Raw genomic sequence first — 18,705 nt, forward strand, 5'->3', positions numbered from 1 at the left:
ACTAAATAAAATCGACCTATATACATTAATCGATATTATATTTCTCCCTTTCTTCTTCATTTTTTTTTTTTCCATAATCGATTGATAACCATCCAAGTGAATGAAAAACGAGACTGATTAAAAAAAATTTATATATAAAAAGAAAAAATATATATATGTATTTATATACATATATAAAAAGAGAAGAAAAAATCTCTCTCTCTCTCTCTCTCTCTATCTATCCATCTATCTATCTGTCTCTATCTCTGTCTTTCTTTTTTGCTCGCTTTCGTCGCTTTAGAGATGGAAACGCAAAGTTCGCACACACTACAACGTAGATATAATTAAATGAGTACTCACGGCGTTGCACGAGATTCAAAGTGGAACGTGTCATGTAATTATGCGAGTCGCTCTACGAGTGCCGACTTGTTTCCCGCACCAGCACTCGCGCTAACTATAAAACTCCCGTCACGACATTGTACAGTTATGGCATTAGCTAAACGCCCGCCGTCAATTAATGATAATGACGATATACCGTACCGTCATATCGTCGACGACCCGTTTGTCTCTTTTACCTTCGTTCTCTCTCTCTCTCTCTTTCTCTCTTTCTTTCTTTCTCTTTCCCTTTATCCACCTTCACCTCCATCTCCATCAACCCCTCGTTATATATCATATCGTCGAGCTTTCACACTCGGAAATAACGCTAACAAAATTATCAGATACAATTTTCACTTTATTGTTTATACAAATATTTGTTTAAAGAAATAAAAAGAGTGTTCCAATGATTTTCAAATTTATCACGATCACTTAAAATCGATATAATTTCGATCGACGTAAATACAATTTATTATTGTATATCTCGAAGATAGAAAAAAGAAAAGAAAATATAAAAGAAAGAAAAATAGATCTTCGATTGATCGTTGGAAAAATCAGGATCGTAATGATTTATTTTCGATTATCTAAAAGTATAAAAATTTAATCTCCCTTTTCCACTTCATTTGTAATGATTTATTTTCGATTATCTAAACGTATAAAAATTTAATCTCCCTTTTCCACTTCATTCTTTTCAAAGTAAGAACGATTAATAGGGTATTTTAAATATAATAGAATAGCGTAGCTACGTAGATCGAAGTAATTAGCATTGTCCAGATGCATAAAGGAAAGAATGGTGGGGATAGAAGGGGACTTTCGTTTTTGCAAAAGACGTACACGTTTAATCGCCTTCGTTAAAGTAGCAACTAGTCTGGTTACTCGATTGCGTTAGTTCATTGCAATAGAGAAAAAAAGAAAGAAAAAAAGAAAGATAGAAAGAAAGAAAGAAGGAAAGAAAGGATAAGAAGGTAAAGGAGGAAACAAAACCAATGGCGTTGCCTCGCGACAAATTGCTTTATGGCATCGGTCGTCGGCGTCGATTGGCGTGCCGTAAATTTCCATGTCGTAAAGTCACGTTATTTAGGGCCCCAATTAATTTCAGCTCCGGTAAAACGAGTCCTGTAGAGAATTTTCCGAAGGACGGCCCGAGGCACATATTTACCTATATCCTATCCTCTTGATCTTCTCTGTCTTTTTCTTTTTCTCTTTTTGGAGCTATATATATATATATAAGGAATTTGTTTCGCTCATCGAATTATTGTTGCAAATGTTGAGAACAAGATCATTCGATGTAACACTATCTCGCAAATTTGTCAATCCATGCATGTGTCTAACCACATATGTAAGTACTTACTTACTTACTTACTTACTTATTTACTTATTTACTTATTTACTTATTCTTGAATTTGCATCGTTGATGTATAACGAAATCTGAAGGGTATTTTTTCTTTCTTTCTCATTTTATTTATCTTTTTTTACGATTAACAACGAGATCCTTAATAACGTGCCAATCATCTTGCCAATCATTTCTCTCCTTTTTTCGATTTACTTTTTTCCTTGCCAATTCTTCTTGCCAATCTTTCTTTTTTTCCAATCCTCTTCTTCTTCTTCTTCTTCATCTTCAATTCGACAAAAATTTCTTGTCGGAACGTACGTATTTGTTTACATCTTATTGAAACTTAATTATCCCTTTCTCTCTCTTTCTCTTTCTCGTACACACGCATACGATTATATAGTAACATTTAAACGAACACACAGTGAACTTAACGTTACTCGCTAAGAGGGTACGTATTTGTAAGTGGTTCCCCAAAAAGTCGGACTACGAGACAGCTGATATGTACGAGTGGAAGAGAAGGGGTGAGGAAAGGAAGGGGAGAGGAAAGAAGGGAAAAAGGGGGAGAGAGAGGTGAGTTGAACAGAGTGAGAGAGGAATAAGGGGAGGGTCAAGAGAAGCGCATGAGCCAGGGGTTGTCATTAACTGGGAGCTCTCGAGAGAGATAACCACTACCTGCCACTACGCCGGCTCTCATTTCCCTCTCTCTCTCTCTCTCTTTCTTTCTCTTTCTCTCTCTATCCTTCTTTCTGTTCGCAAGGCACTCGCCCTCGACTCGTTACAAAAAGCACGTGAGCTGCTCGCCGCTCCTGGCTATTTATTCCCGAATGGTGCATATCACTTTTCGTAATGAGCATCGCGAAATTAAAAGTATACCCTACGGCGCCGAATCCAGCACGCATGCGAACCCTATCTCTCCCTTTCTCCCTCTCTATCCATCTCTCTCACTTTCTCATTCTCTCTTTCTCTCTCTTTCTCTCTTTCTATCTTACTTTCATTCTCTCTCTTTCTCTCTCTCTCTTTCACTCACTCTCCTTATTTTCAGATCAATCCTACCACAATCACTAGAGATATTACCACAGCTGAGCTTACTCACCCACGCGATTATGATACCGTCCTTCTCTTAATTTTCTTTTTTTGTTTTCTTTCCATTTATAAAAAGCCTAACGTGAAACGAAGTTAAGAAAAGATTGCTCAGAAAAGGGAGCGTCGTTATTTAAATGCGTCGTTATTAAATATGGCTAGACACTCGAATGGAAAATAAAGAATTAATAATATTTCGCCATTGATTTCTTTTTTCTCTTTTTTTTTTTTTCTTTTATTATCTGCGTCGGTCGGACATACGTATGTATGTATATAAATTGAGCGGTAATAAAACAAGACACATTATGTTTTTCCACGACACGTCGACGTTAGTTATCGTTTGTGTATTTTAATTCCATCTAAGTCTTAAACAGATTAAGATGGAAGGCGAAATATGTAAATTAATTTTCTATTAATAATAATACATAAAGTGGTTAATAGTAATAATAATAATAATAATAATAATAATAATAATGAACGCTATTGGACGTTCCGACGTAATCGAAATAAAAATTGTTTATCTCCGGATGATGTCACTCAATTAGAATAAAAATCAACTTCGCAGACTCGCCTTACACTAATCGATTCGAAGTATATCATTTTATCGGTCATTGATAATATAATGATAATAATAAAAAAATAATATACTTAGGACGTACGAATATATATTTTTTTATTTAATTTTATAAAAACGTACGTTTCAACAAAAAAGTTTAGAATACTCCCCCCCACCCCACACTCCTTCCTCCCCTCTTTCCTCTCTTTTTTCATCCCTCTCACTCTTTATCTCTATCTTCTCCTCATTATAAAATTCTTCGAAATCAAAATGCTCTCATGGTACAGTTGATTTTATTAAAAGTTTGACAGCGGTGGGATTCGAACCCACGCCCTTTCGGACTGGTGCCTAAAACCAGCGCCTTAGACCGCTCGGCCACGCTGCCTCTTGTTTAGAGATTGATTAGAACAACTTATGAAGATGTTCTATTGAAATTATAAAGAGAAAAGCAAAGAAAGAAAAGAGAGAAAAGAAGATCTTTATAAAAGTAATTCACTGATGAGATAAAACAAATGTCACGGATAAGATGATTTCTAATGTCGATCGAAGTACATCAACATCGAAGAGTAATAAATTACGTTTTATCGTGATTGCTCTTGCAAAAGTCAAAGTTCATTCCTCAATGATGTAGTCTAAGAAGATCCTATGTTTTTCTTCCGCAATTAACATTTCGATCGTGATCATTAAGACGTTCTTCTTTTTCTTCTTCTTCTTCTCTCTTCAATTTTTTCTTCTTTATTATTATTATTATTTTACTTTTTTTTTATATTTTTTTACGTTTCTTCCACTTACGTATACATAGAATTTCTAATAATATATATATGTAATATTTTGTTATACTTTGATATTATATATTTTGATATTGACATATATGTATATTCTTCATATAAATAAAATATATTAATATATTATAATTTGACAATAAAGATGGCTGCGATGCAGAGGAATTGAATTTTCATGTGGTTAATTGAACCGAAACACGCAATATATATGTATCCCTTTCTCGTACAGGTGTTTCCATGAACTACAAAATATCTTCAAAACCGGTAGAAGCAAGTACTTATTACATTCTTGCATCTTTCTCCGTTCAAAATATCTTTTTTTTTTTTCAATTTAATCACTTACACTTCGAAATATTTACTCGATTTTAAATAGTAAATTTTTTCCATCAGATACATACATATATATCTATACACACACACACATATGTATAAGAGTGAATAGACATATTTATAATAACGCTAGCTACGAGTTTAATTTACATAATTAATGAATGATGTAATATATACATATTTATATACATGTGTGTGTGTGTGTATGCATATCAGACGATAGAAATAAAACCGGATCATAGCCTTTATGCTACAAGAGTCAGGCCTGTCCAGACGTTTAATTAAAGATCGTGGAAAATAATCGAGCAACTTATTGGGACACGTGCGCTTAGAGAATTTGATATCTTATGATAAAGAAAAAAATAAAAATGAAAAAGAGAAGGAAGGAAAAGGTATGAAAAAAGAACGGAAAATTGAGAAAAAAAAAATAAAAAAAAAAGAAGATAGAAAACAGAAAAGAAAAAAAGAAATAAACGATCGCTTTACTGCGTTTTACGAGAATACTAACGAATATTTTACATAGGTATCTAGATACGTAAATAAATACTTATACATATATGCATAGATGCATAGATACATATACGTGCATAAATATCTATTTTTTTTATTTTTTTCTTCGAATCTCAATAACATTCAATTTATTACGTATAAACAAATGTAAATACTATGTTAAACGAATCAACGATGAGATCGAGATCAAGATCGAGATCGAGATTGAGGTCGATTCTATCATTCTTCCTAACATCGACACGATCTTTATTTTAACGAAACGATCTCCTAACGAAAAGATTAGTCGAATCCGTAAATTTTAATCGTAGAATCTCGTTTCTAATTATTACCAATGCTAATCTAAATAACTTCTTCTAAACAAAAAGGACGACTTACTACTCGTGTAGGACGTGGCAACCAATGAGAGAAAGATTCGTAGCCAATTCGCACGTGCTTGTGTATGCGAACTATCCTCGTTAAACGCATTAGTTTATGAAGTCGTTATCAAAGAGATAGATAGAGAGAAAGAGAGAGAAAGAGAGAAAAGCTTATCGAATCTTTAATCTCGACTATGGTAGAACGAATAAAGTGGGTGGATGGTTCTCGATTTTTTATCTCTTTCTCTTTCTACTCATTTCTATGCATTTCATATCTCTTTCTCTCTTCCTCTCTCTTTCTCTCTCTCTCTCTCTCTCTCTCTCTCTCTCTAGCTAATCCTGCTAACGACGATGTTAAACATTTACTTCTATTAATAGTAAGCATATTGCAGAGCCATCATTTTACGCTCTTTTAACTCGTAAATAATTTATTTACTTTCTCTCTCTCTCTCTCTCTCTCTCTCTCTCTCTCTTTCTTCCTCTATTTTTCCCATGTCCTTTTCGCGCGCGTTTATTTTTTTCTTGTTTTTTGTTCTTTTTTCTTGTTTTTTGTTCTTTTTTCTTTAAATCCTTTCGCAGCAACGTCGAGAGAAGAAATCTTGTCTTAATCAACGTAATCTCTCATAAAATCGAGCTATTCAACGCGTATTCTACTTGCCTCTTTATCTATCCTCTATCTCTATATCTCTCTGTCTCTTTCTTTATCCTCCCCTTTCGTTGGATCATTTATCAAGTAATAATCAAATACACGCATTTGTATCTACATACATATGTACGTGTATACGTAGTACATATATTGGGGTTGGTTTGTCCATAGTTATATACATACATACATATATATATATATACATACACACACATATGTATATATATATGTCCTTCGTGACGCGCGTCGATTATTTTATACGAATAGAGGTAAGTACTTACTTATCTATACGAGCATAACTTCCGATACAAACCACCTATGGGATTTCTAACGATATAAATAATCCTCTGATGTTAGGCACTTCAAACCGCTGTCGCGAGTCGTCTCCTCCAATAGAGAAAGAGAAATATCGTTATACGTACTTATATTATATATATGTATATATATATATATATATATGTTTTCATTTTCGAACTGGTAGTACAGAGTAACTTAATTATTTTCTTTACGATATATCTGACAACGAACAAACACACGTATGCGTGTAAAATTTGTTTAACTTTTGTTTTTTTTTTCTTTCTTTTCTTTCCTTTTTTTCTGAAAAAAAAAAAATTCTTTTAAGAGAAGGGCGGCCATGTTCATTATGTGATCTACCTAGCGATGGATTGTAATTATTTACACGCGCGTATGTATGTAATTTCTTTTTCTATTTTTTTCCTTCCTTTTCCTTAAAAAAAAGAAATAAAATTTCGAACGTAAGAATAGCGATTACTCAACAATATCTCTGACTCGACATATTCACGAATCGAAAGAGTTTGCAAAAGTATAGAAGTAGAAAACGAACGAACTAACGAAAGAAAGAAACAAACAAACAAACAAAAACAAAAAGAAAGATCTAAAGAGAAAGAGATTAAATAGCAAAAGGATAAAATAAATAGGCTCGTACTCGTCTCTGTAAGTTTTATCGACCGGTCTTTTATCCATGAAAACGTACGGGACGTCTTCATCAAGGGTAGCTGACCAATGGCGAGGCGAGTTTATGATAGTTAAAAAAAACTACTGTCGACTCGTTTAAGCGGAGACAGGAAGAGAAGAGAGATCGATGTAACGTTGAAAGAAAGAAAGGCGAACAAAGACAGACAGAGAAAGAAAGAAAGAGAGAGAGAGAGAGAGAGAGAGAGAGAGAGAGAGAGAGACAAACATAGAAAACAGAGACAGAGACAGAACAGAGACAGAACATACATAGAGGGTAGAAAAAGAAGGGCTGATGAGAAGAGCAGAGGAAAAGAAGAGAGACAGAGAGACAGAGAGGACATTAAAAGGACGAAGGAGAGTAACTAAAAAAGAGTATCTTAGGAAGGAAGAAGGCAACTAAGAAGATAGGACGTGGCTGGAAAGCACTTAATGCCACCTGTATAAAGTCACGAGATCGTCCCTCTCCTATAACGCTGCAACTCCACCTCCCAAGTCACCCTACCCCAGCTTCCCTTCCTCCATTCCCTCATTCCCCCTTCCCACCCTCCCATACCTCCCATACCTCCTCCTTCTTCTCTTCACCCAGCAGGGGAACAATTACCAGGACAAAACGTGGCCGATCTCAAAGTGGAAATCGAAGTCCTCGAAGAAGTGGCGCAGAACGCGCCAGCCAGGGCCGTTGGTCAGTACTCTTGAGGCCCGGCACGTCGTAGAAATTCTAACGAGAGACTCCGCGTAACAGTCGAGTCGTCCAGTTTTCCTCTTTATCTCTCTCTCTCTCTCTCTTTTTTTCTCTCTCTCTTTCTTTTTTCTTCTTTTTGTTTTGTTTCGTTGTCTTTTCTTTCTTCTTTATCGGTCTATCTGTCTGACTATCTCTCTTTCTCTCTCTTGCTTTTCTTTTTTTCTTTTTTTTCCTTTTTTTTTCTTTATCGGTCTATCTGTCTGTCTATCTCTCTTTCTCTCTCTCTTTATATATATATATATAGTTTTCGTTCTCGCACTCTTTCTTTTTTTCTTTTTTCTTTTTTTCTTTTTTTTTTTCTTCGTCTCTGTTTTCTCTCCTCTTTTTCTTCATTTTCTCGTCGTCGTCGTCGTCGTTGTCGTCGTCGTTACCCTTTTGCCAGCCAGTTGAGTTAACGGCATTAGAAACGTGGAATTATTTTATCGACGTTTTCTCTAACGACGATCGCGAATTAAACGATTCGTGGGATTATATGGCCGACCATGAAAGAATTTTTCTACTTAAGAACGAAACGTATCCACTTACCTTGTAGATAAGTACGCACGTATGTGTGTGTGTGTGTGTGTGTGTTATGTGTACGCATTTGTATCTATGTACATATCTAAGTACGTACTTAAGCGAAGGCGCAAGTATTTTATGGACAACCGGAATACGATGGATCGATTGATAAAATTGTGGAGATTATGTGGTAGATAGATAAATAAATTGATAGAGTAGATATGACGATCGATTTTCTATCATTCGAACTCGAGTCGTACGGATCGGTTTGTATTATTACGATCGGGGATACTGTCGTAGGAAATATTATTAAAAAAATCTTTTTTTTTTTCTTTTTCAATCGATCGTATCGCTAGATATTTATCTTGCACGAATTTTATACATAATTATATATATATATATATATATATATATATATATATATATGTGTGTGTGTGTATGATCGATTTGAGTTTTTAATATACGTTGATTATATATCTCCTTCGATCATTATATTTTATTATCCAAATATATATCATTCTCGATATAATTAATTTCATAGTTTTCTTTTTAATATCAATTTTAATATCGATATCCAAAAAAATATTTCTATATTTAATACCCAAATATAATTCATTCTCGATTTAATTTACTTCATATAGTCTCGATTTGATATCTATTATATTCAAAAATATATTTCTATATTTAACATCCAAATATAATTCATTGCCCATTTAATTTCCTTCAAAGCTATCCTTTTAATATCGATTTATATCCAAATATGTTTCCTTCTCGATTTAATTTATTTCAGAAAATTTCGATTTAATATCTGTCGTATCCAAAAATATATTTCCATATTTAATATCCAAATATAATTCATTCACGATTTCATTTACTCCATAAGATTTCGATTTAATATCTATTAAATGAAACGAACTAGAGAGAACAATGTCTCAATATAATAGGGAAGTTCGATGAAATTCGAAGAAGTAAGAGATAAACGTACGGACGACGATGACTCTTCAGAATCTTTCTGATCGACGACGTACGACCATCAGAAAGATGAAACGTTCTTGTCGCGCGTCAATGGGAAGTCCAGGGAATCCTCGGATCGTACTCTCGATCCCTTAACGGCGACCTATAAGGGATCGGCCTCGCTGAGATGAGCGTTTACTCGATTCCACGAACTTTTCCATGTTTAGATCGAACACCTGTGCGGACTTTTATGGACGACTCTCTTCACCCGAAGCGAAAGATAGAGATAAAGAGAGAGAAGGAGAGAGAGAGAGAGAGAGAGAGAGAGAGAGAGAGAGAGAGAGAGAGAGTATGTGACAAAAAGAAGAAATCGTTCAGCGAGTGTCGCCGGCAATCGTGCATTAAGTGGTCCCCCCTTTTCTAATCGGTCTCGCCGTTCTGGCATAGTCGTAACCATTGAATTTTTTAAATAAATTTATATGGAGTGTATTATTTTTATTTATTAATATAATAGGTAGTAATGTATTAGATTGAAATTATTATATATATTTATATATGTATATATTATATATATTTTTAGTATTTATTATATATTTTATTATTATTATTTTATATTCATTATTATTTTAGTATTTATTATATATATTTATATATATATATATAAATGTGTGTATGTTGTTAATGTTAATATGTATATATAATATTTCTTAACAATATTAATATACTTAGCTATCTAAAAATAGTATGTAAAACATTCATATTTATTAGACGTTAGTGCATATCTATCGAAAAGATTGACATCTAATCGAATAATAATTAATTAATTTTCTTGATATATAATATATACATATATATACGCATACACACATCTATACCGTATAATATATATATATATATATATATATATATATATATATATATATACATATTTTTTTCAAATTAGCCAAAGTAAAAGATCATCTAAGAGATAATACCGGGGAAAAAAGAAAAGAAATAAATAAGAATTTAACACCGTGGCTCAAAGTAAAACTATTCATTAATATTAAATGACCGAAACGATCGGACATAGATATGTGTAGATTAATGACTCATTCTTTGGAAAAATAATTATAATTAAACGTTTGACGTGCCTAATTGCATCGGGTAGTTACCTAAGTATTATACGCATAGATACTTATCTATCTAGTTTACCTTACACATTTGCTAACTCCACCAAGAGTTATGAACTTCTTGGTTCTTTTGATTATAAACGAAAACTTTTTAAATTTTAAAAAAACAAAGAGAACGAAGTTAACATTAACATTGAAAAAAAAAAAACAAAAAATTCTCGCATAATAATCGCTTAGAGATTCGATGTTGGCCGAGTTATATCTACTCTCGAAGAAGGGCTTCAGAGTGCTCTCAGTCAATTTCGAAGAACGACGCGTTTCAGAAGTACGACCGGTTTTGTTCTCTCTCTCTCTCTCTCTCTCTCTCTCTCTCTCTCTCTCTCTTTATTTCCACTCCTCTCCTCTTTCTTTTCGAAGGAGCACCCAACCCCGTTCTCTCGCGTGGCTCGTGTCTCTCGCTCGTACTTCGACGAGTTGGCTCAGAATTCGCTAATTACCCTTGTGACTCGGCAATTAACGGCGCACGTTCGAATCCAAGTCAGGCAGGCAGGCAGGCAGGCAAGCAAGCAAGCAAGCAAGCAAGCAAACAGGCAAGCAAGCAGCCTTCCGGGAACGTGATTGGTCGATGCGAAGAAACACGGGATAGCAATCCGTCGAGAAGACGCATTCTCCTGTCTAATCCATTTAACATAAAACCAAACTCCTTCGGCTTCTAGATCTTTTACTATATATATACATATCTATCATCTATCTATCTATCTATCTATCTATCTATCTATCTATCTATCTATCTCTTTTATTTTCATATCTCGTTTTACTTGATTGTTGTCGCTGCTACTTCTACTTCTACTTCTGTTTCTGTTTCTACTGTTAATGTTGCTGTTGCTGTTGATCTTGTTGATCTTGTTGTTACTCCTCTTTCCATTTCTTTTTCTCCTTATTTTATTTCTTCTTCTTCTTCCTCTCATCATCATTCCCCTCGTCATCGTTCTTTTCTTATGCGATGGAATTCGCTCGCGACGAGTCAATTCTCTGTAAGCAACGTTCCGAACCAGGAACGAACGATCTCTCGACTCTTCCCCTCATCTCACCCTATATAGGTGGCCCGCTAAATGCTACCATCCAAAAGAAGGAATAGACATGTTTTCACTCGTGTATTTTCAAATAAATAAGATCTACTTGTATTTTGAAAGAAATGTGTGTATTCAGATAAATAAAAAAAGAAAAAATCGTCTTGAAAATCATATTGAAACAAATCGTGTATTTTCAAATAAATAAAATCTATCTTTTGGCTTAGCTGAAGCCTTTTGAACACTATCGAATTTGTAGATTTCTTCAATATTAACAATTGAAAAAGATTCATTCTTCTCGTATATTCGTAAAAACGTTCGTAAAAAATTTTTTCTACCCTCGATCATCCCTTCTCACATCTTCTCTCATGTCCAATTAATTAATTATTTATGAATCTTTTTTTTTTTTTTATTCGTTGTTTAATATTCAGAAACAAAAATTTGTTCACGGACTTTGAGAACAATTTTGTTTTTTTTTCTCTTTTTTTTTTCTTCTTTTTTAGATCCTTCTATCTCTTATATTTATGAACGAATACGGCACATATATAGATATATGTACATATACATGATGAGTTAGAAATTAAATCAACTTTTAACTTCCTTGTGATTGAACTCGTAATAGAATTATCGAAGATTAATTTAATTATAGTTATTTCTTTCGATTCAAAAAGATTCGCGAACTCAATTCCATCTCTCGATCGAGTAATTATTCCAAACTTTTTTTTATTATCTATTGTCAAAAAAATTATTAATTATCTATTGTGTGCTATTTATTATCTACGATTTTTTTTCTTGTTCTTATTTAATATATAGAAGCAAAAAAGTTGACGGACCTAGCGAATGATTTTCTTTTAAATTTTTTATCTAATACTTAATAATAGGTAATATTAATATTTCTTTTTACGAACGAACGAACACACACACATACACACATATATATATATATATATATATATATATATATATATATATATATATATATATGTATAACACAAGCGTATAAAATTATTCGTATTTAGGAAAAGACCAAACGATTTATAACAAAAACTCGCAATCATTTATTTTGTCATTTAACTTTTAACCGATACGCATAATTTCAAGTACGCTCGTTGCATTGACAATGTGTTAATCATCGATAAGTTAGAACGTTCTTGTATTTCATTACGTTAAAGGTACGATACGTTAACGAGCGACTAATTTTCGCTAAATTGCTTCATTAACTTCCACTCGGCCGTTTTCCGTAAATGTCCATTATGTGACGTTTCTTAGTATTTTCTCTCTCTCTCTCTCTCTCTCTCTCTCTCTCTCTTTCTTTCTTTGTTTGTTCTTTTTCTTTATCAAAATTGTCCATTATGTAAGAAAGAGAGAGAGACAATAATTAACAAAGCAGAAAATATGACAATGAGTCGCAGTTGCGTGTTTATGAGTTTATCAGCATAAGCACTTTACAATTTATTGTATTCACTTAAAAAAAGGAAAAACTTTATCTGTTTTTAAACATAAAATAGAGAGTACGTGTATTATAAAAAAAAGAGCCTAATAGTATGAAAATATTTTTAATAAAATAATTGTACTATTCTATTACAAACATCAAATATATATATATATATATATATATATATATATATATATATATAAAATAAAATATTTATAAATATTATCATACGCACATACATGTAATTACTACATATGTACATACAATATTATAATGTATAATATTTAATATATCGAACGAGATCAATCCATTGGAAGTTTACATTGCTTATCTTTTAGAAAAATTCTTTATCAGACTATCGCGTTGAATTTCGTGATGACATAATTAAAGGGCGGTAAAGGAACATTAAACATATCGAAATACAAAATCTTTTGTCGAGAACGTAGTACGAAAAAAAACGAGTTTCCTGAAGATAACAGATCTAAAAGGACACTCGATTCTAATTCGAGGTATCGACCATGCCGGCCTTCCGTTTGTATTTTCGTGTTCACCATGATGCTATCCCTCTCTCTCTCTCTCTTTTTCTTTCTCTGTTCTGAACTAAAGAAGATCGTGTCGCCAGAGGATTCGACGATCGCGAGTTCCTCTTTGAACCTACCGCTACCGCCAATGAGAGGAGAATCTTCTTTCGATGCGATTAAAGAAGAAGCGTCTTCTTGGAAGGACGCGTAACGCGTTGATACGAAAATTCGGCGAAAGACGTCCCTGGGAATGTCGACGGCGACATTTTTCTTCTTTCCTTTCGTTTCTCTTCTTCTTCTTCTTCTTCTTCTTCTTCTTCTTATTTTTGTCATTTCTCCTCTTTTTTTCTTTACGTTCACTGTATACTCTTTTCCATAGATACTTAGATATCCATACAATTAATTAATATTTTCTTCGATGAACAAAAGATCATCAAGAGAAAAAGATCGTTTAATCAATCTAACCCTTCTTTTCCTTTTTCAAAAGAAAAAAAAAAAAGGAAAGAAAAAATATCAACGACGTTTTCTCCTTCTCCCATATCAATTACAAGAAGAAGGAGAAAAAGAGAAGAAAGGTAAGAAAAAAAAGATCGATAATGACAAAATAAAATCTATCTAACCGTCGGTACGGTCCTTCTCCCCCTTTTTTTTTTTCGTCTTACCTTTCCTTTTCCTCGTAGTACGTTTCAAGCCAGTTTCATTTCCGCGTTGATATTCTCGTGAATGATCGAAAAGGATGAAATAGCTAGGTCTCGATCAGCAGAAGGCAATAATTTGGCTTAATTGGATCTGGCAGGAGCCGACACGAGCCGCATCTACCGAGTCTTCGACGGTGGCGGTCGCATCGAAAAAAGACGCCATTCGTCGAAGAAGGATCGAAAAGGCGTCCCGCACGCACTTACGTATACTAACTTGCGAGAATGTACATATATACATATATATATATACACACATAGATGCATATATATATATATACTCATCGGTGTGTATCACATCGACCTAGAGTGGTCCCGTGGACTCTCGGATTAATCGAGGACAAGGCAAGCACATTACCGCGCTCCTCAGATAGCCAAACCGAAACCACCATGAAACTCCAAGAAGAGACCGAGTTCTTCGGACCGTTAAAGGTGCTTTCAGAATGCGAAGAACGCGACCCATTCTGCGATAGATAGGTTACCTACGAAAGAACGGAGACATCTTTTCTCCCATCGTTCTTTATTACTACATCGTGATCTTAAAAAGAAAACAGAAAAAAAGAAAAGATGAAACAAATAAACAAACGTATAAAGAAGAGAAAAGGAAAGAAAGAAGAAGAAAGAAACCATTACAATTTTTCGCGTTAATAAGACACCATAAAAGTAATAAAAAATTAATGGAACGACGAGCTGTTTTTTTTTTTTATTGTTCTCTCGTTAGATTTATGTATCGAACTTTAATTTTCGTCGTTCTCTTAGATAATTCATTATTTCAATTTTTATTTTGATAATCGAGATTTTTTTTTTTTTGTATCTATCTAAGTCTGACATTTAGTTCGTAACGATTTGTAATATTACATATGTGTTATAAAAAAAAAAAGAAAAAGAAATGGCGGATTTTGTTTATCTACAAGAATTTATATATTAATTATTTCTCTTTGAATTTTTTCTTTCGTCCAATGCAAATTCACATTTGTATTGTAATACTTTTCATACGAAATGAATATATTCGCCCGAAGAAACTTGACTTTGATACGATAAAAGTAATAGGAATCACACATTATCGTTCTTTCGTTCGATTTATAAATATTCTTCTTTTCCTTTCTTTTTTCTTCTAACATCGTCGTGATTAACTAATTCGAACAATCAATCTTAATTATAATAAACGAACCTTCCTACGTATCTATGATACCTATCCATCCAATTATAAACACTTAACTTAAATTTATTTGTCCGAATAAATCCGACGAAATTATACAAATTACACGAATCAATGAAATAATCATATCATTTATAAAAATATTCTTTAACGTTGATATAATGTATAGTAGATTTGAAATCGTCTGAAAGCACCTTTATCATTCGGCCCTTGGTATATTTGTGAGCGTTCACGCGTGTCCCTTCTTACGATCGAAAGAAAGAGAGAAAAGGGAGGCAATAAAACAGAGACAGAGAAAGAGAAACAGAAAGGGAAAGGGAAAAGGAAAGAGAGAAAATAAATTGGTGGTACCATCGCCAAATCTGTGACGGGTTAATCCTCCCTGCTTCCTGGAAGCAACAGAGAAGAAGTTGCCCGCGGGAGTCGATGAAAGAAAGGGAACTTCGAATGAAGGAGAGTTAAAAAAAAAAAAAAGAAAGGGAAAAGAGAAACGAAATTGGAATCAGATTGTTCGTTTCTGTGAATCTCCTTTAAAATTACTCGACGTCATCTAATAGTAAAATAAAAGTCACGACGTTTCACCCAAATCATTATTTACGACTATAATCGACGTATCGAGCAACACGAAATTTTCATTGATGCTACGTATCGCGATAATCTCGTAAATTTTTCTATTTCTTCGTGTAAATTCAAAGTTATTTTAACGACGCACGAAATCATCTACTCGAACGAATTTGTTGAGCTTTATATGTTGAGTTTTGTTTTCTTTTTTCTACTTTTCTTTTTATAGAGAGATAGATATACGTATTACTGCGTTTATATAGTTTTGATATTTGTTTTATTAAACTAGATCAATGTTTTGTTGTTTACAAATGAAGAATTTACGATGGATATATCTATATTGGACGAAATCAAATATACGTCGATGATCGAAAAATTAAAAAAAAATATATATATACATATGTATCTATTATATAGTAATAAATATTTATTTATTCATTATTATATAATACATATACATACAAAACTCTACTTCCCTCTACAAAGAAACAACTAAATAAATTGTTTAGAAAACTTGAGGAGCGACCTTGAATAACAATAATATCCCTTTTCCTTCTCTCTTTCATCCTTTTTCTCTTTCTTTTAAATTCCAATCGTACATTCATCCATCGCGCCAGGTGCGAAGAGTCATCGTTTGAAAGTGCATCATGTGTCATGGGCCGCAAAAGTAAACGATGTGTAATCCATGTGTATGGCGGCGTTGTGTGCGAGGACCAAAGAGAGAAACAAATTTCAGAATAAAAGGGACAAAAAAAAGAAGAAGAAAAAACACAGAAAAAAAGAATAAAAAAAGAGAAGAAAAGACGGAAAGACGTATAGAGGAGGGAGGCAAAAAAAAATTAAGAGAGAAAAGTGAGATATATATATATATATATATACATATATAGATATATAGAAAAGAAAAAAAAACAGAGGGGAGAATAGAGAGAGAGAGAGAGAGAGAGAGAGAGAGTAAAATAAAAAAAATAGAAAAAGAAGAAAAAAAAAGAAGAAGAAGAAGAAGAAAGGTGGGCACGATGATCCCAAAGACAAAGGATATCCTGCGTGGTGCACTTAACAACGAACGACTCACGGCTAGCCTGACTAATTATTCTCGCTTGCCAGAGTGCGGGTGCCATAGGCAGCACGTGGGGTCATGGAGGATGTCGCCTCGATGCGCTCCGAAGCTTTTTGAAACGCGATTAAAGAGTACGAAGTGTTTCTGATGGTCGAGTGAAAAGTGACAGAGAGAGAGAGAAAGAGGGGGAGATATGTGCTTGATAGGGGGATCGAGGGGGGAAGGGGTGACGAGAGACTGACGAACAGGCCATGTCGCAGTAAACGACGACGATGACGACGGCGATGATCGTTATCGAGTCTCGCACTTCGCTCACTTTTATCCTTCTTCCGGTTTCCTTTTTTTTTTCTTCTTTTTTTCTTTCTCTCTCTCTCTCTCTCTCTTTCTCTCTCTGTCTCTGTCTCTCTCACTCTTTTTTCTATCCTGTTTTCTCCTTTTTTTTTCTCTTTCTCTTGTTTCTTTTTTTCTTGTTTTTTTTTCAACATTGTCGTCCAATCTACGTCCACGATGCGGGTTCTATATACACCTGAATTCTGTTGCTAAGTTTACACGTTAAACGAAGTATGTATGGGTATATTTATTCGTCGTTGGATGGGTAGATAGATAGGTGGGTAAGTAGGTAGGTAGATAGGGAGAGAGAGAGAGAGAGAGAGAGAGGTATGTATGTATGTATGTACGATAGGATACACATGAAGATATGTTTGTTGTAATCTAAGCGTAAGTAAGTAAGTAAGTAAGTACTTATATCTATAACGGACTCTTGTCGTCGATCAACGAGCTAATCAACGAGCTCTATTCACCGCGATTCTTTCCAACTTTTTCTTTCTTTTTTTCTTTTTCCCTCTTTTCTTGTTATCTTCTTTCACGACGAGTATAAAACGCAATCGTCAACATTGATACTCTTATGGATTTTTAAATGAAAGGAACACGAAGAAAAAAAAAATGAAAGAACAAAAAAAAGTATATACGTCGATCATCGAGGGATGATCGAAAATACCGGCGGGAAGGAAATATTTTTGTAAAAATTCCTATCCAAAGAAAAGAGATGAGAGAAAAAAAAAGGGAAAACAAAAAAGAGAAGGAAGAAACGAGCGAGAGAGGAAAAAAACGAAGGACGCGTAGAAAAAAATGAAATTCGATGATCGGGACGAAAAGGACGAGTAGGAGGAGGAGAGGGGGTAACGATCCAAAAAAAAAAAAACAAGAAACAAAAAAAGAAAGAAAAATAGACAGAAGAGAAAAGAAAATCGTTCGTTAGAAGAACGTAGCGAAATAATGAAAGAAGCAACGGGGTTGAGTTAAAAGTAACAGCAGAGAAAAAGGATGAGCGAAAGAATGTCAAGGGTGTCCGAGGGCTTTCGAAAATTGCTCCGCGCCAATGTCTACTTGGGTCGCACTAATGGACTTTAATTGGCGCGAGCCACCACCATCACCCCTTCTTTCCACTTCAGGGCCCCTTCTGCAATTGCGATTGCACTAGGCGAATGCTCGCATACCTACACCTTTCTCTCTCTTTCTCCCTCTCTCTCTGTCTCTCTATCTCTACCTGTATCTACAGTACCTTTACATGCGTATGCGTATAGGTGTGTATGGATATGTGTGTGTGCGTGTTACCCGTAGCTACGTACTCGTTCGCGTTTGTGTCTGTGTCTGTGTCTGTGTTTACTGCACAGCACCGGTCTACGAAACCGTTCACACGAGACTCAACACGGTTTCTTGAGGCTCGCTCGTGACATCGACTTAAGATAACTACGGTTACGGAAATTGAATAATAATTGCGAGCGAGTCTCTCTCTCTCTCTCTTTCTTTCTTTTTTTTTCTCTTTTTCTTTCTCTCTTTTTGTCTTTCTGTCTCCGTCTATCTTCTCGTTCAGTTTACCTCTCATTTCACTTCTCGGTCCCACCTACGTTGCTAAGTTTTTTTTTCAACGTGTACTTACCCGTGCGGTTGCTCATCGTCGGAAAAGGAAAAAGCCTAATAAC

At 34.2% G+C, this 18,705-nt stretch overlaps 1 protein-coding gene and 1 non-coding gene across 3 annotated transcripts in view; one reads left to right on the forward strand and one right to left on the reverse strand.

Moving 5' to 3' along the window:
- LOC127064463 (homeobox protein aristaless-like) overlaps nucleotides 1-18,705 on the forward strand; it is a 137,567-nt gene that overhangs the window by 72,971 nt on the left and 45,891 nt on the right. The gene's annotated exons all lie outside the window — the stretch shown is intronic.
- Nucleotides 3,629-3,708, reverse strand: Trnal-uag (transfer RNA leucine (anticodon UAG)). Its single transcript has one exon. It is a non-coding gene; the product is annotated as a tRNA-Leu (tRNA).

The sequence above is a fragment of the Vespula vulgaris genome, chromosome 6, assembly GCF_905475345.1.
Source record: "Vespula vulgaris chromosome 6, iyVesVulg1.1, whole genome shotgun sequence".
NCBI lineage: Eukaryota > Metazoa > Arthropoda > Insecta > Hymenoptera > Vespidae > Vespula > Vespula vulgaris.